The sequence below is a fragment of the Lissotriton helveticus genome, chromosome 8 (assembly GCF_964261635.1).
Source record: "Lissotriton helveticus chromosome 8, aLisHel1.1, whole genome shotgun sequence".
NCBI lineage: Eukaryota > Metazoa > Chordata > Amphibia > Caudata > Salamandridae > Lissotriton > Lissotriton helveticus.
Window position 1 is genome coordinate 666,355,855 of NC_136069.1, and position 15,782 is coordinate 666,371,636.

Sequence of the window (15,782 nt, forward strand, 5' to 3'; positions counted from 1 at the left end):
AGTGCAAAAAAACGATGTATTTAGGCCCAGATCCTTGTGCTGGGATGTATGTATGACATTGTTCTACATTCTGTCCATCAACTGTGTTTTTTGCAATTTTCACCCCGAGTGAGCTGGGCATGCTCAGACGTGAGTCCCAGGCTCTCCACACCACTAGAGTCAAGCTATCCAGGCTGATGAAGGCTGATAGCCAGAAGCCGGTCCTTGGATGCTTGATTCCGGTCTGGGAAAGACATGGCTTGGTAGTTCGGACTGGACTGTTCCCATGAGGCACAGGGTCAGAGCTGATTTGCATATAGCCAGTGTCTAACCCAGGGTGGTGTGGAGTGCAAAAAAACGATGGATTTAGGCCCAGATCCTTGTGCTGGGATGAATGTATGACATTGTTCTACATTCTGTCCATCAACTGTGTTTTTTGCAATTTTCACCCCGAGGGGCTGGGTATGCTCAGACGTGAGTCCCAGGCTCTCCACACCACTGGAGTCAAGCTATCCAGGCTGATGAAGGCTGATAGACAGAAACCGGTCCTTGGATGCTTGATTCCGGTCTGGGAAAGACATGGCTTGGTAGTTCGGACTGGACTGTTCCCATGAGGCACAGGGTCAGAGCTGATTTGCATATAGCCAGTGTCTAACCCAGGGTGGTGTGGAGTGCAAAAAAACGATGGATTTAGGCCCAGATCCTTGTGCTGGGATGAATGTATGACATTGTTCTACATTCTGTCCATCAACTGTGTTTTTTGCAATTTTCACCCCGAGTGGGCTGGGCATGCTCAGACGTGAGTCCCAGGCTCTCCACACCACTAGAGTCAAGCTATCCAGGCTGACGAAGGCTGATAGCCAGAAGCCGGTCCTTGGATGCTTAATTCCGGTCTGGGAAAGACATGGCTTGGTAGTTCGGACTGGACTTTTCCCATGAGGCACAGGGTCAGAGCTGATTTGCATATAGCCAGTGTCTAACCCAGGGTGGTGTGGAGTGCAAAAAAATGATGGATTTAGGCCCAGATCCTTGTACTGGGATGAATGTATGGCATTGTTCTACATTCTGTCCATCAACTGTGTTTTTTGCATTATGCAAAGAGCATGGCCTGCTATCTATGTGGAGGCAGAATAAGATACAGGTTAATTGCTGTGTTATTTTATGTTTTTTGTACATAATTCTTTCAGGGGATTCTGAACCATAGATGAGAAGTGGAGGTGTACACAAATGTACTATGTACAAGTTGTAAACTCAATCAATCTTTTTTTAAATGATTGTAATTCACTGGGTAAGAGTCGGGAGTACCTAGATATGATTTTGGGTTAAGGCAAGAATAGTTGATCTGTGTTATAATTGAATTGCATTAAATATGACAATGGTATGAAAGGTGAAGGGAGACCAATAATAACACTTGTTCAGTCATTTTCAAGATTAAATGTAATAATTTCAGGAGGAGTGAATGAGAAACTGCCAGATTTTATAGAAAAGAAAGAACAAATATAGTCGTGCATGCAATGTTCTCAATACAAGGTAAACTTACACTTTTGTGTAAGTTTATGATTATTTACTATTCACTAATACATTTTATGAGTAGTATACTAATGACTGCGGAGTGTCGTCACTTGTGGAAGAGACTCCATACATAAAAAGATAGAACTGTCCTACCGTTTTATATACAGAATCTCAGCCATGATGGTAGAGACTCTGCAGTCGTAAAGATACTAGTCGTGAGATGTATTGGTGAATATCAAAAAATCATAAACTTGCACAAAGTTATGATCTTCTGTTTGTGAATCAGCTCCATTGTGATCAGTAAGATTTAGAGCATTTTATTGTTTCCAATACATTAATCACATAAATACAAACTGGTAGTTGCAACTCTGTTAAAGAAGCGTAACCTTCTAGTCTGTGAACCCCTCAGCGCTTTACCATCAACTCCCCTTCCAATGTTCACACATGAAACTGTTAATCATTAATTTATTACAGTCTATCAGGCCGCCTTTTGTGTGGTGTAATTTATGGTTATTTATGGGAGACGCAAGTAGCTACAGTCCAGGTTTATTTTTACCACTGATATAGCAACTAACACCATAAAGTAACACTTCGGAGCATTTGAGTCTTCTCCCAGCTAACGTGTGCTAGATTGTCTTATGGGTTTGACTGCTTTCCATTTACACTTTCCAAAATGTTGCATGACCATCTTAGAGCTTTTTACTTCCAAACCACAAAAGTAAGGGCTTGTTTAGAGCTTGGTGGATGGGTACTCAGTCACAAATTTGACGGGCATCCTGTATGCCCTTTTCTAGGTGTCATAACATATAATGCACTTGAAATAAAGCAGATTGGATATGTGTCATGTTTGTGATGGAGTAACACATCCAATGAAATCTACGTGTGGCCTTAAGTTGCTTTCAGCTTTATGTACACTTGGCCACCAAAAACTGGAATGAACTTCCATTCATGAGGAAATACGTCTGGGCTATCTAGCTCAGCTGAACATGGAAGTGCATCTATTTTCATGCTAATTTAGCTTGATAAGGTCATTCACCTTTAGAGAAATACTGGGCAGTCGAGACGTTTCTCTAAATTTAGAAACCAACAGGTTGAAAACGCACAGCCGTTATTATCTGGAACAGTTAACCAGAAGAAGTGCATTTCATTGTCATTCTAAAATAACTCTTACATGTAGAAAAAGGATCCAACTAACTTGATGTGAGAAACTAGCCCCCACATGCATCATTGTCTTTTTGCATTTCTTAATTTGCGAAAAATAAGGAATCGCAAATTAAGAAATGCAAAATGATATGCATCAATATTTTCGGTATTCTTTTGGGATTCGGTAAAAATCGCAATTTTTACCGAATCCCAAAGAAATACCGATTTCTTAACTTAATTTTCGCAATTCCCATTGATTCCTATGGGCCAAAAGGCCCATAGGAGTCAATGGAAATTGCGAGTGGCACTTAGAAAATTTCATGGGTGCATTTCAGGCGTGCATGGGGGGGTCCTTTGGACCCCCCGTCCAAAGGACCCCCCCATGCACGCCTGAAATGTATTTTTCGCATCATGTTGCACACACACATGTCCTAAGGACATGTGTGTCCGTAACATGAATGTTGAAAAAAAATTTTTTTACACATTTTACACACTTTTTCCAAATTTACCGAGTGGTTCAACCACTCGGTAAATTTGGCACCCTATTTGCGAATTTTCACTTTTTAAAAAAATGATGCATTGCTTTTAAGAAATCGCACATCTGCGACTTCTTAAAAGCACCCGCAATTTTAGAATTCGAACACATGTTACGAATTCTAAAATTGCTTCATGCATCCCAAAAAGCACTTTTGCATTCGCAAACGGACGATTTTAAGGAATCGCACCGTTTGCGACTACAAAAATGCTTGATGCATGTGGGGGATAATTCTTTATTTTCGGCCTAAACAAAACAATCCTGCAAATAACTAAGGGCTTATATAGAGTTTGACAGACAAGGGATTTCCCCAGAAACATGCCGGAGTACTTACTCAAACCCTTAGTCCGCCCTCTCTGTTTAGAGCAGGCCAGGCATCATGTTTATTCCAGAAAAGCCTTGTCTGGCTTTGACAGTAGAAAGAGTGGATCAACGGCAGCACGGGCAGCACTCCATCAATCCAAGTGCTTGAGACAATTCGCCCTCCTTAAGGCAGATGTTTTGTTGTATTTTGTTTCCGCTTGTGACCCCCAGGAAAAGTCTGATGGCACCGAACAAGAAAAAATAAAATTCTTCAGCATGCACTCCTGCCTTACGTGTTTGCTTTTGAAAAACACAAAACGTTGCTGTCCGGTCACATTAAAGGCGGTGACCACTCGGCATAGCTACAGTGCGTCCAAAGGAGACACCATGATGCCGACTCCTCTTAAGCTTCAGAGGTATTCGCCAGACAGCGAAATACGCCTGTAAGTTGCAAAATATACTGCAGAACTCAGAGCAGGATCCTTGTGTGTATAACAGCTTTTAACATTGTCTAATTCCTGGTTCTTCATTTAAATACAGAAAGATGAAATTTAAACGAGCTCTATTTTACACAAAGAAATCTGCAGCAAGTTGTTTACCAACTGAGCTATTTTAAAAGGATTGTTGTTTGAACATTCGTGTTCCACATATGTCTTCGATTAAAGCCTATAGCGACGTTTTCTATCTTATTCAAATTAAAACGTATGCCTTTGCATTGGACACAGGTCTCTACAACTGGTGCTTTAACCCACCAGTCTATCCTAATGAACAGTAGAATTTGTCCTTTGCAGGTTACACACAGACCTCTGCACCGAACACCTTTATTCACTGACCTGGCTTATTGGCATTGTAAACGAACACCTGCAGGTTGCAAACACGCATTCAAACTGTCCCACGTGAAGTTTCATTTTCATCCTGTACTGACAGTACCCTGAGAAGCAGGGACTGTGGCGAGGAGTCTTAAGCATGGCTAGAGCTTATCCAGATGTAGACAACAATTATCCCTACCAAGCAGCAATGTGCTGCAGATGTGCAGGGGAAGAATTGAAAACCAATCTGTGGTACTTGTCTTTTCTATCTGGGATGTGAAAAATAACTATGGACCCATTCTGCGTATTTCTAAGGTCTCATTTCCTTTATAACATGGATGAGACTGTTGAAGTTTGTGTCATTTTTGGTTAATGTCTGTATTCTATCCCTGAATATTTTGGTTGTGATCCAAGAAGATTTTGAAGTGAGTACAAGTGAATTCTTCTTAAAGCACCTTTAGCTTTTACCTGGTTTGCCAGGAGTACCATAATCTTATTTCTGGGTCTCAGGAGTAGCTCAGAAGTACTAAAAGAGTAAGTGACAGCAAAAACTTTGTGAGCCATTCCTAGTATGATTTTAAAGTATTCCTTTCTACTAATTAATGTATTCATAGTGCTTATTACTTCTTTTAACTTAATATGGATCAATCATTTTTATTAGTTTTACAGAAAACAAGAAGTCACATACCTACTACAAAGGTACACAACCTACTAGGCCGGATGTGCATAAGATTGGTGGGTCAAACAAATCTCAACCCAGAAACCCCATGCCCATCATCCCTCCCCCTCACTCTTAAGCTTTCAGAAGTAGCAGCCACCGCTTTATTGCTTGTTAAGCTCCAGTCATGCATACCCTGGGTCTGTATATCAATCCTCGCTAGTGGGTATTAGTCCTCGTCTCTCATGGTATCTGGAAGATCAGGAAACAGGTGAAGCAAATGGAGATATTTGGGTCAGGTCTCTTTGTTAAAGTCAGCTGATAAGAGGTTTATGAAGGGCCTGATGTGTCCTAGCGACACAGTCTAGTTGCTTAAAGTGTAATGAAACACTTAACACCCACCGACCACTGATGTCACGACATCACGTGACACAGTCAATAGATGGAGCCGAGCGCTCGTGCTCATGGCCCATTAACCAACTAGCCAGCCTGTGTCCGTGTCGCAGTTATTGCCACCATGGGGGCCTAGGGCCCCAACATAACATTTGGTGACGAGGAGTGGCAGAACCCCCGGCGTGCCACTGCTAAAGGAAAAGGGGGGTGAATGCAGCCTGCTTATGGGCACCCCCTACGAGGAAGCAGCGCCGGCCTCCGAGAGGCCCTCGGGGCTTGTGCCGTGCCCCGGGCCTAGTCTTTGAGGAGGAGGTGATCGGGAGCCCAACTCCGCACCTCTCTGGCCCTGCCGTGTACTGCCGTGCTGAGGGAGGCGGATAAGGAAAGCGGACTGTGCGGAACCCACTCGCCACGGCCGCAGCTAAGGAAGGCCCGTCGGCTGAAGGTGAGCCCGGGAGCGAGCAGCGGCCCCAAGTTCAATAAGGCCTGCGGAGCCCACCCGCAACTGTAGCGACGCCCTGCCGGGCATGCATGAATGAAGCAGAGCCCACCCGCGACGCTAGCCGGACCCGAGGTGAGCCCGCAGGCTGCCCGATACTGACCAGGGAGACCGGAGGTTCGCGGGAGTCCACCCCGCCTCCGTGACTGCCAGGAATGACGAGGGGGAAGGAGCCAAGTAGCTAATGGCCTCCCGACCCCCCTCGCAACGTGAGTAAAGCCTGCCTGCAAGCGGAGCCCACCCGCTGTGCCCGAAAATTAACATTGAATTAAACAGCGCCAGCGGAGCCCACCCGCGGCCTGCCTAAAGCGTCCCCTGTCCCCCGCCCGCACAGCGTGCAAGCAGAGGAGCTGCCGCGAGCGGGGAGAGCAAGGGAAAGTGCAGCGCGGCTCCCCTCCTGACTGTGAACAAAGAAGCAGAGCCTACCTGCATCAAGGGTATACTTTTGCCCACCGGCGCGAGTGAAGCTCCAGGCCCCAAGAACAGCGCCATCCAGCCCCCCTCCCATGCAGCACATGGGCCGAGAGAGAGACTGCGCGAGGGGGCAGGATATGCCAGTAAACACTGTGCGGCCAGTACCACGAACTTCAACCAAAGCAACTCACCCGAAGGTCAGAGGGAGTTGTCCTGCGGTTTCCGGCCGCCCGCGTGTGTCTGGGAAACGGTGAAAGCAGCTCGAAGGAGTTGGGTGGAACAGAGGGCTGCAACTGCCATGAATCGCCCTCCAAGCCTCCAACCCTAATGCCGCCCAGGAGGACAAGACAAGTGGCAAACCAGAAAGGACCAGAGGAGGGCCAGCACAAAAATGTGGCTCGCAGCATTTGAGCAGCTGCCCTGCTAGGCATGAGATCAAGCCACAGTGCCACCTCGTGACAATGAAGGTGCTCCTCCCCCGATGGCAGCAAGCATAACACCGGCAACAGGAGAGAAACTGCCAAGGACATGAAGGCAGGCCTGGAAAGGAAAGCAACACTGCTATCTAGTGGGAATTATTTTGATCAAGCAAACAAACCCCAGACAATCCAAGGAAAGGACTACTAGTCAAAACAAGCATTGGACAAATCAATCACAGCTTGGAAATGGGACAAATCAGCAAACAAGCACAAGCAAAGTGAAGGGAAAGCCAAAAGAGGTGAAGCAAGCCTGCAGCGACGCGAACGGAGACGGAGACCCATCATCACTGCTGAAGTGACGCCTGTGGCCACAGGTGCTCACCGCAAACGCAGGAGAGACAACAACCTCACGCTGGACGTCGAGGGAGAGTCAAGACGTCTACCGCAAGCAGCAAGATTCAAAGGCAACCGATGGAAGAGCGCAAGTGTACCCCGGACGCGGACAGTACAGGACAGCGCCTGACAGTAAGGAAGCCACACCCAAAGCACCAGAAGAAGTGCGAGGCAAGTACCCAAGAGTGAAGAAGAAAAGTGCGATACGCACGTGGAAGAGCGACGACGCCAAAGAATCTAATGAACTGCAAGGAACAAAGCTACACTGAAGATGTACCACGACAGTACCAAGTGAAGCAAGAACTTGCCACTGCAATGCACACTGACGTGCAATGGAAGAGTAATGCAAAGTTACCCCGCAGCCAAAAGGAGGCGAAGCAACCAAGCACGGTCAACGCCCCAAGAAGCTAAAGAGCCTCACCGGAAGCGCGCACGAGAAGTGCACTCACCGGAGAAGGTTCATGGAGCAGGTGAAGTAACCCTCCGGAAACAGCAGAGCACACGAAGAGCACAGACAAAACTGCGCCAACGCAAAAGCACTGCAGCAGAAACAAATAGCGATCCCAACGATCGCGGATAGCGAGAAGACTCACGAAGAGAAAGCTGTCCACCCCATCTGGTAGCAAAGAAGATCGCCCAAGAAGAAAAGGATGATCCTACAAGCCAGAGGGGCACCCAAACAAAAGCCGATCACCCAGATGGTCGCCCGAGAAGGAAGAAGAGGAAAACCGACCTGCCAACAGGTCGCCGGAATGCTGACCCGCCATAAAGGCGCAGCGAAGGTATTCTGCCAAGAAGTCAGGATGAATATGTCCTGCCAGAAGACGTCTGTGAACTGAGAGATCAGAAGACCCGGAGAGACGGACGATACACCGAAAATAACTGGAAGTAATAGGAGACAAGAAAGAAGATCGTAACGACCGGTCCAGTCACAGAAGAGTGGAGAGAAGACAGTGTCCTAAAGCCAGGACAAGACCAGAGGGAAACAGGCGGAGTGCACGCTGCTTGAAGAAACCTGGTCAGGAAGACAAAGACAGAAAGGTGACCGCACCATGTCGTGAAAAGGAAATGAAGTAAGAAGTCATGTGGCACGACGCCATCAAGAACAACTTCTGGAAAAGGTGATGAGAGGTGTAACAAGTCCACACACCTACAAGAAGAAGAAGAGGTGACACACCACAACATCGTGTACAGTGACCCGCACGTCCAGGAGAACACTGATAGCACCAAGACAGAACAGGCACCTATTCACAAGACCCCGACGACCCGTGGACTGCAGGAGAGAACAGGCCGGACCATTGGCAACACCCACCTTTGGGATCAAGTGGAAATCTGGATGCGGAGGGAGTTCAGATGGCCTGAACAAGGAGAACTGACCATTCCACACCAGCCCGTGGAGATCCAAGGGACAAAGGCCTCAGGGACACTGGTGGCAGAGGGTCGCGACACGAGAGATGAATCCATCGCCGTCTAACCTGCATGTCCCAGGAAGAAGAGGAACTTGTGCGCAAAGGCAGGAGACAACAACTACCCTTCAGGTGGAGCTACGGACTTTGTGAGGTAGTACCCTCATTGTCTCCTCCATTCACACGCAGACTGTGGAGTTGGAGCAACGCTGTGGAATAATACCCTGCCCAGTGGACACCTGATGAAAAGGGCCTCCGGGACATCTCGTGGCAGGAGAACACCCGAGAGAGGGGCGTCCTAGTGAGAAGAATGTCCTTCAAACACTCCATCCTTCGTAATGTAAAGCCAAGCTGCCGACAGTGAAGAAACCGACGGACCAGCAGAAGACAACATCATTCAAGTCTAACATCTGGTCATTCTGTTTGGCGTCACCCTCAAAAGCAAGATCTCAGTGGACTGACCAACACACCTCCACGGTGCAAGTGCAGAAGAGCAGGCCCACCGAGAACCAGGACGTCAAGCCAAGAGGAACTAAAGTTTCAGCAGCAATTTCCACCGTCGTCATCAAGCAAGCAGCTGAAGAGACTCAATGTAAATTTGTAATTAGTGTATATTTCTGTACTTCCTCCCACAGATTCGGACTTTTGTCTTTCCTTAATTTTTATCAAATTTTGGGAGGAATGTTGTGTCCTAGCGACACAGTCTAGTTGCTCAAAGTGTAATGAAACACTTAACACCCACCCACCAATGATGTCACGACATCACGTGACACAGTCCATAAATAGAGCCGAGCGCTCGTGCTCGTGGCTCATTAACCAACGAGCCAGCCTGTGTCCGTGTCGCAGTTATTGCCACCATGTGGGCCTAGGGCCCCGACATAACAGGGCCCACAGTTCTCAATAGATGTCTAGCTTAAACTCAGTTGCTAGCATCAGCTTTCCCATGCCTAGTATGAACCATGCAACCATGTTCTGTGTTCATGAACCTTCTCTGAGCCCCAGGGAGACAGAATAGCCTGATGAGCTGCTCCTAGAGTGAGAGTCATGCATATTTCAGTGGATATGTCAAAGGGTTTGGTAGACCTACTAAGGTATATAGGGGGAAACACAGGATTTGTCTGTCAAAGGCTTGGTAAATATCATCCAGCACATTTCCCCAGTACCAGACCAACTTTGGACAGTTCCATAGTAGGTTTAATAGGGTGCTTGTGTTCCCACATCCCCTTCAGCATCCACACATCTATTCCAGGTTGCATTTCTGGACCTGGGTAGGCATCAGAGACCAGTATGAAGCAATTTTAAAGGCAGTGTCTTCGCTAGATGTAATGTGTCGGTTTATTTTGCCCAGTAGTACATGCCTTGGGTGTAAATGCGCATCTGAGTTACTTTTCTCAATTCTTCTGTCCTGCGTTCTTCTCACTTGGTGGGAGTGGTGCCAAGAGGGTGTATATTCCTGTGATAAGGTGCGTATGGCCTCGTTTGAGGAGGATCTGTTTCTCAAAGTGCCTGATTTGCAAGTAGTGGATACAGTCTGAGAGATAATAGTCGTCCTTCAGGCTGCCAAAGGGAATGCTTTCATTAGTTTTGAATAAGCAGCTGTGGTAATGTGTGCTCATGCATTGTTGTTTGCTTTTAACTGTTAGAATGTTTTATCTTAGTAGTTCTGATGGAATCATTGTGCTGTATGAATTCTCTCTTTGTCAGTTACTCTGTGGCTGGCGAAGGGAGGATCACTCTGTATCTGGTTTCATTCATTAAAGGTTTCTTCACATTTCTATGTGGTCTGGTGTTTCCATCACGACAGACACAGTCTGCTTTAGAGAGATAATGGTCTTTCTTCAGGCGGTCAAAGGGAATGATTCCATTAGTGTTGAATAAGCAGCCTAAGCATTTAAAGCGTCCGTCTTTCCATCAGGAGAAACATTCTGCTTGCAGACAAGGGATGAAGTCGACGTTGGTGAGAATGGTGGTCATGGGTGAAGGGAACATGGTTAAACCCCTTTGGTCGCAATCTTATCCCACATTTTCATGGTATTTAAGGAGATGGAACAGGAGTACAGGCCCCACGCCCATTCAGGGAATTTTCCATATGTGTGCCGGCTGCTGCGTGGTCCATAATTATCCAGTGTATGTCCAAAGTAGCTCTCCCCTACTCTAACATGAATCAGAGATATGTGGTTTGGAAGTATTGTGTAAAGTGAGGGAACCCTCCCCCTCCCCCATGGGTCTATAGGTCAGCTAATTCTGCATGTGTGGCCTAGTCCCATCCCAGCCATATTTGATGATTCCAAGCTGCAGGGACTGAAGGGGGCTATGGGGGTATCAGCGAAAGGCTTGGAAAATGAACAGGATCCTATGTAATACGGTTATTTCCATCGCTGTTACCCTGCCCAGGTGATTTGACAATTAGCCATGTTATGTGATGCTACAACACAGACAAGTTGAGGGAATGTATGACGTTACTTAGCATGCTATTACTTAGCATGCCTTTTCTACGAAGTGTTTAATTCGCAAATGCCTTTACTTAGCAGTATTTATTTACGCATACCATTACTTCGCAAAAACAATTAAAAGCATTAAATAGGCGTTACATAGCAGTACATTACTTCGCAGGATTTTACTACGCATAAAGATTCTTTTTTTTATTTTTTCCCTACACACCAACACTACCCTGCACGCCCCCTTCCCTTCCCAAAACCCTAAATCACTACCCTACACTACACATACACTACATCACTACCCTCAACCCTAAAACACTTCCCCTACAGTATACATACACTACAACACTACGCTAAACCTCTTAAACACATCCCCTACACTACACATACACTACAACACTACCCTAAACCCTAAAACACTACCCCCTACACTACACCTGCACTACAACTCTAGCCTAAACCCTAAAACACTACCCCCTACACTACACATACACTACAACACAACCCTAAAACACTACCCTACACTACACCTACACTACAACACTACCCTAAACCCTAAAACACTTCCCTACAATACACATACACTAAAACACTTTCCTAAACCCTAAAACACTACCCTACACTACACATACACTACAACTCTACCCTAAACCCTAAAACACTACCCTACACTACACATACACTACAACTCTACCCTAAACCCTAAAACACTACCCCCTACACTACACATACACTACAACACTACGCTAAACCCTAAAACACTACCCTAGACATACACTAGAACACTACCCTAAACCCTAAAACACTACCCCCTACACAACACATACACTACAACACTACCCTAAACCCAAAAACACTACCCTACACTACACATACACTACAACACTACCCTGAACCCTAAAACACTACCCCCTACACTACACATACACTACAGCACTACCCTAAACCCTAAAACAATACCCCCTAGACTACACATACACTAACACACTACCCTAAACCCTAAACACTACACCCTACACTACACATACACTACAACACTACCCTAAACCCTAAAACACTACCCCCTACACTACACATACACTACAACACTACCCTGAACCCTAAAACACTACCCCCTACACTACACATACACTACAACACTACCCTAAACCCTAAAACACTACCCCCTACACTACACATACACTACAACACTACCCTAAACACTAAAACACTACATCCTACACTACACATACACTACTACACTACCCTAACTACACTGCCCCACTTACCTCTCTCTGCCCGTGGTCCCTCTCTTCACCTTCAACCATGGATAAACTCTTCTCCTGCGAAGTAACGGCATATACTAAGTAAAGGCATATGCGAAGTAGAGGCATGCTAAGTAAAAGCATGTGAAGTAAAAGACAAAGCTAAGTAAAAGATGCTAAGTAAAAGAAGTGCGAAGTAAAATATGCAAAGTAATGGTTGTTTACGTTAACTTTGTACCCTGAGAGTGCACCAAAATGGTCAGTTCTGCCACTAGGGCAGGTTGTGGAGACATAGGGTAAGTAAGCACAAAAATCACGTCACCAGAATATAGGCTGATGGTATGCACAGTGCACCCAAACTGAGCCCCAGAGATTTTGTTTCTGTCTGGACCCTTTGTGTGAATAGCTCCATGTGGAAAGTAAATAGGAGTGGGGATAGTGGATGTCCCTGCCGCATTCATCTTCATATGGGGAATAAGTCCAAAGAGATCCCATTCACTCTCACCTTGGCCAGTGGGGAACTGTAGATACTCTGGATCCAATGGCAGAAACTATCTCCATAGGGCCACAGTGTTTTAGGGTAGCAATTAAGTATGGCTAGTGTACACCGTAGAACACTTGTTCTGCATCTATTGGTAACATCGGTGCCTCCCTATTGGATCAATGAACTCCGCATTGCTTGTTCGGGATAAAGCCATCTTGATCAGGCTCAATCCGGCACAGGATATATGAGTTAATTCTCATTGCTAGGACACTTGTGAAGAGTTTTAAATCAACAGTGAGAAGGGAGGTTAGTCGATAGGGGCTACACAGGAATTTATTATTCCCAGGCTTGGGCAGCACCATGATGGAAGCCTCGCACTCTTTTTGCCTGCTAAATATGTTGAATAGTCTGGTGAGTATTGGGGCCAGGACGGGGCAGAAATTGTTGTAAAAGGGAACTGAGAAGCCATCTGGGCATAGGGCTTTTAGAGGTTTCGGCCTGGCTATGGCTGAGATCCCTCCATTAAGTCGGATTGTCTGCTCTAGCAGCCCTGCCTGTACTTATACTTGTAATGCGGGCCTTTTCTAAGTAAATAGAGGGACTGTTTAGTTTCTGGCTTGAAATATAGAGCCTGGTAAGAGTCCTGGAAGATAGCCACTATTTGTGTGTTCTCTGTGATCTTCTTCCCCTCCCAAACCTTGATCAGGCCTAAATTGTCTTGCTGCATTCTAGCATGCAGACAGTGTGCCAGTAACCATTAGCAGTTATTATCCCAGGGTAGAATTTGTGCTTAAGGCCCATCATGGCATCTTCTGTCCCGACCAGGTCTAAAGGTTTAGTGTGAGTGCACGTCTTATCCAGTTTGTGCCTCACTAGGGGGCCACCTGTACATTTATGGATAGTTTCCAATTCCTTAACAGCGCTTACTAATTGTGTCCGCTTTTCTCTACATAATGGGTTATTGCGGGAGACAGGATGATCAGCTCCCATCTGGCTGCTGCTTTCAGCACTTCCCAGAGCGTAGCAATAGATGTCTCTCCTGTGTCATTATTCTACATTTATGCAGAGAGTGCTCTGCTTATAGTGTTGATATTGCTAATGTCTTGGAAGAGGTTGTCACGCACACTCCAGATATTGTGGTCTACTCGTGTTCTGTTCACCCACACAGTCAATGTAATGGGAATGTGGTTGGATAGTGACATTGGGTCAGTGCCCACCTCCTTGACCAGGGTCATTATATCCTGGGTACCCAGAAAATGGTCTATGCAAGGATAGGTTGTGTGCGCCTATGAGTAAAATGTGTTTTCTGTGACACAGGGTTGGGCATTCCGCCTTAGGTCTTCCAGGGCATACGTCTTGCAGTCACTACAGGCCGTTAGGTGAGAATGCTCCAGTCTGACCAAACCGTTGGCCTGATTGCTGTAATTTTTTGTTCATCACTAGATTCGATTTGCAGCACGCCTGGACAACTGTGTCCGGGTACTACAGGATTTCTGTCAGGACTTCCTCAAAAAAATGTCCCTGATGCTCATTGAGAACACATATATAGAAGCTATTGAACTGAAATTTATCCCATCTGTAAACGGTACGCCAGTAGGCAACCTTTCATTTCAAGCATTTTTCCCTATCACTTCCATCCTAAATCCCAGAGAAAGATGTATGGCAACCCCCCCTTTTTTGACTGCCCTTAAAGACCAACATTGTCAGGGGAATCAATGAGTTTTCATCCTCCCTTCGTCTTTTGAAACTATACGCCTCTCCTGGAGCAGGCATATGTCACTCCTTCTGTGCTCCAGAAAAGACAATATTGTGGCATGCTTGGTCGGGTGATATAAGCCTCTGACATTAGGACTAATTAGTTTGACTTCTGTGTTTGGTAGTCAAGGAGAGTAATATGTGTGTTGGACCTTTTGATGCACGTAACGCAATGGGCCACCTTTGCATGTGTATAGACTGTGGGCCCAGATGGTAGTGATGTGAGTGGCCTTGGTGTCAAGAGAGATGAACAAAAATATTTCCCCTCAAGAACTGAAATCAATTTACCACAATAAAATGTCCACAGTAAATGGAAGACTGCAAATCAAGTCCATCGAGCGGAAAAGAATGGAGAAGCATGGAAACCAACATTCTTAGGTGAAAGAGTTTATTCAGTGTGACCCCCATCCCGGTGCTGGTCTGAGGGAAGGGAGGACTTGTGTTAATTGCCATGTTGTCTTAAATCGCCTCAGGAAAGGGTCTCATGGTTTGCCTGTTCTGCGTCATGTATCTTGTGAAAGTGTGTCCAAATACCGCCCTGTGCTCTTGTGTCATCATACTTGGATCCGGACGTGGGCACCTAGATGTCTTAAAGGTTTTGTGAACATTGGCTATCCTCTGGCTGTAGATGTCGGATACAACTGGCCTTCTTGTGTGCTTAGGACTGATGCAGTTGGCCCTCCCAGCCAGAAATGAGCTTCAATGGCTTACCCTCAGCCATGCGTGACCTCCTTGGTTTGTGAGATGTGATTGACTTAAAGTCCTTAGGTCGCTGCAGTTTGAGTGTTGAAAGGACTTGGAAGAGCAAGATCCTGTGCCCACGGAATTAGACAGGTTGTAGTTCACTTGCTTTTCTGAGGATTTCCTCCTTCAGCTGGAAGTCATGTACGCATGCCAGAATATCCGATGGATGTGTGCTGTTGCCCCCTGTGAGACCGACTCAGTGGACCATATTGATTCATAGTTGACTCCCCTCTAGACAGGGCCCGCACTTAGCCTGCAACGTCCTTGCACTTGAATATAGTTGGGACCCCTGCAGTAATATGTTGTTCTTGGATGATCTATTTTTCCAGGTCTTCCGCATGGGCTTGAAGACCAATTTGGTATTCCTGAAGTTATAGCACTTCTTGTCGGAACATCTCATCATCTGCTCCCAGTTCCACCTCCTTTTCTTCCAAGGTGGAAAATATGACATCTACTGAACACAAGTAACGCCTCATGTCCTGCTGCTCCTGTAACAGGAACTTGTTTACTCTGTGTAGGTCCACTTTGAGTGGATCAAAGAGGGATTCTAGGAAGGACTGTGTAACCTACGCCATATCTTGTCATGTGTCCTCCTTGGCTGGGGTGCATTGAGATGCAGATGCCATTTTAGAGGAGGCATTGGAGCACGTTAGC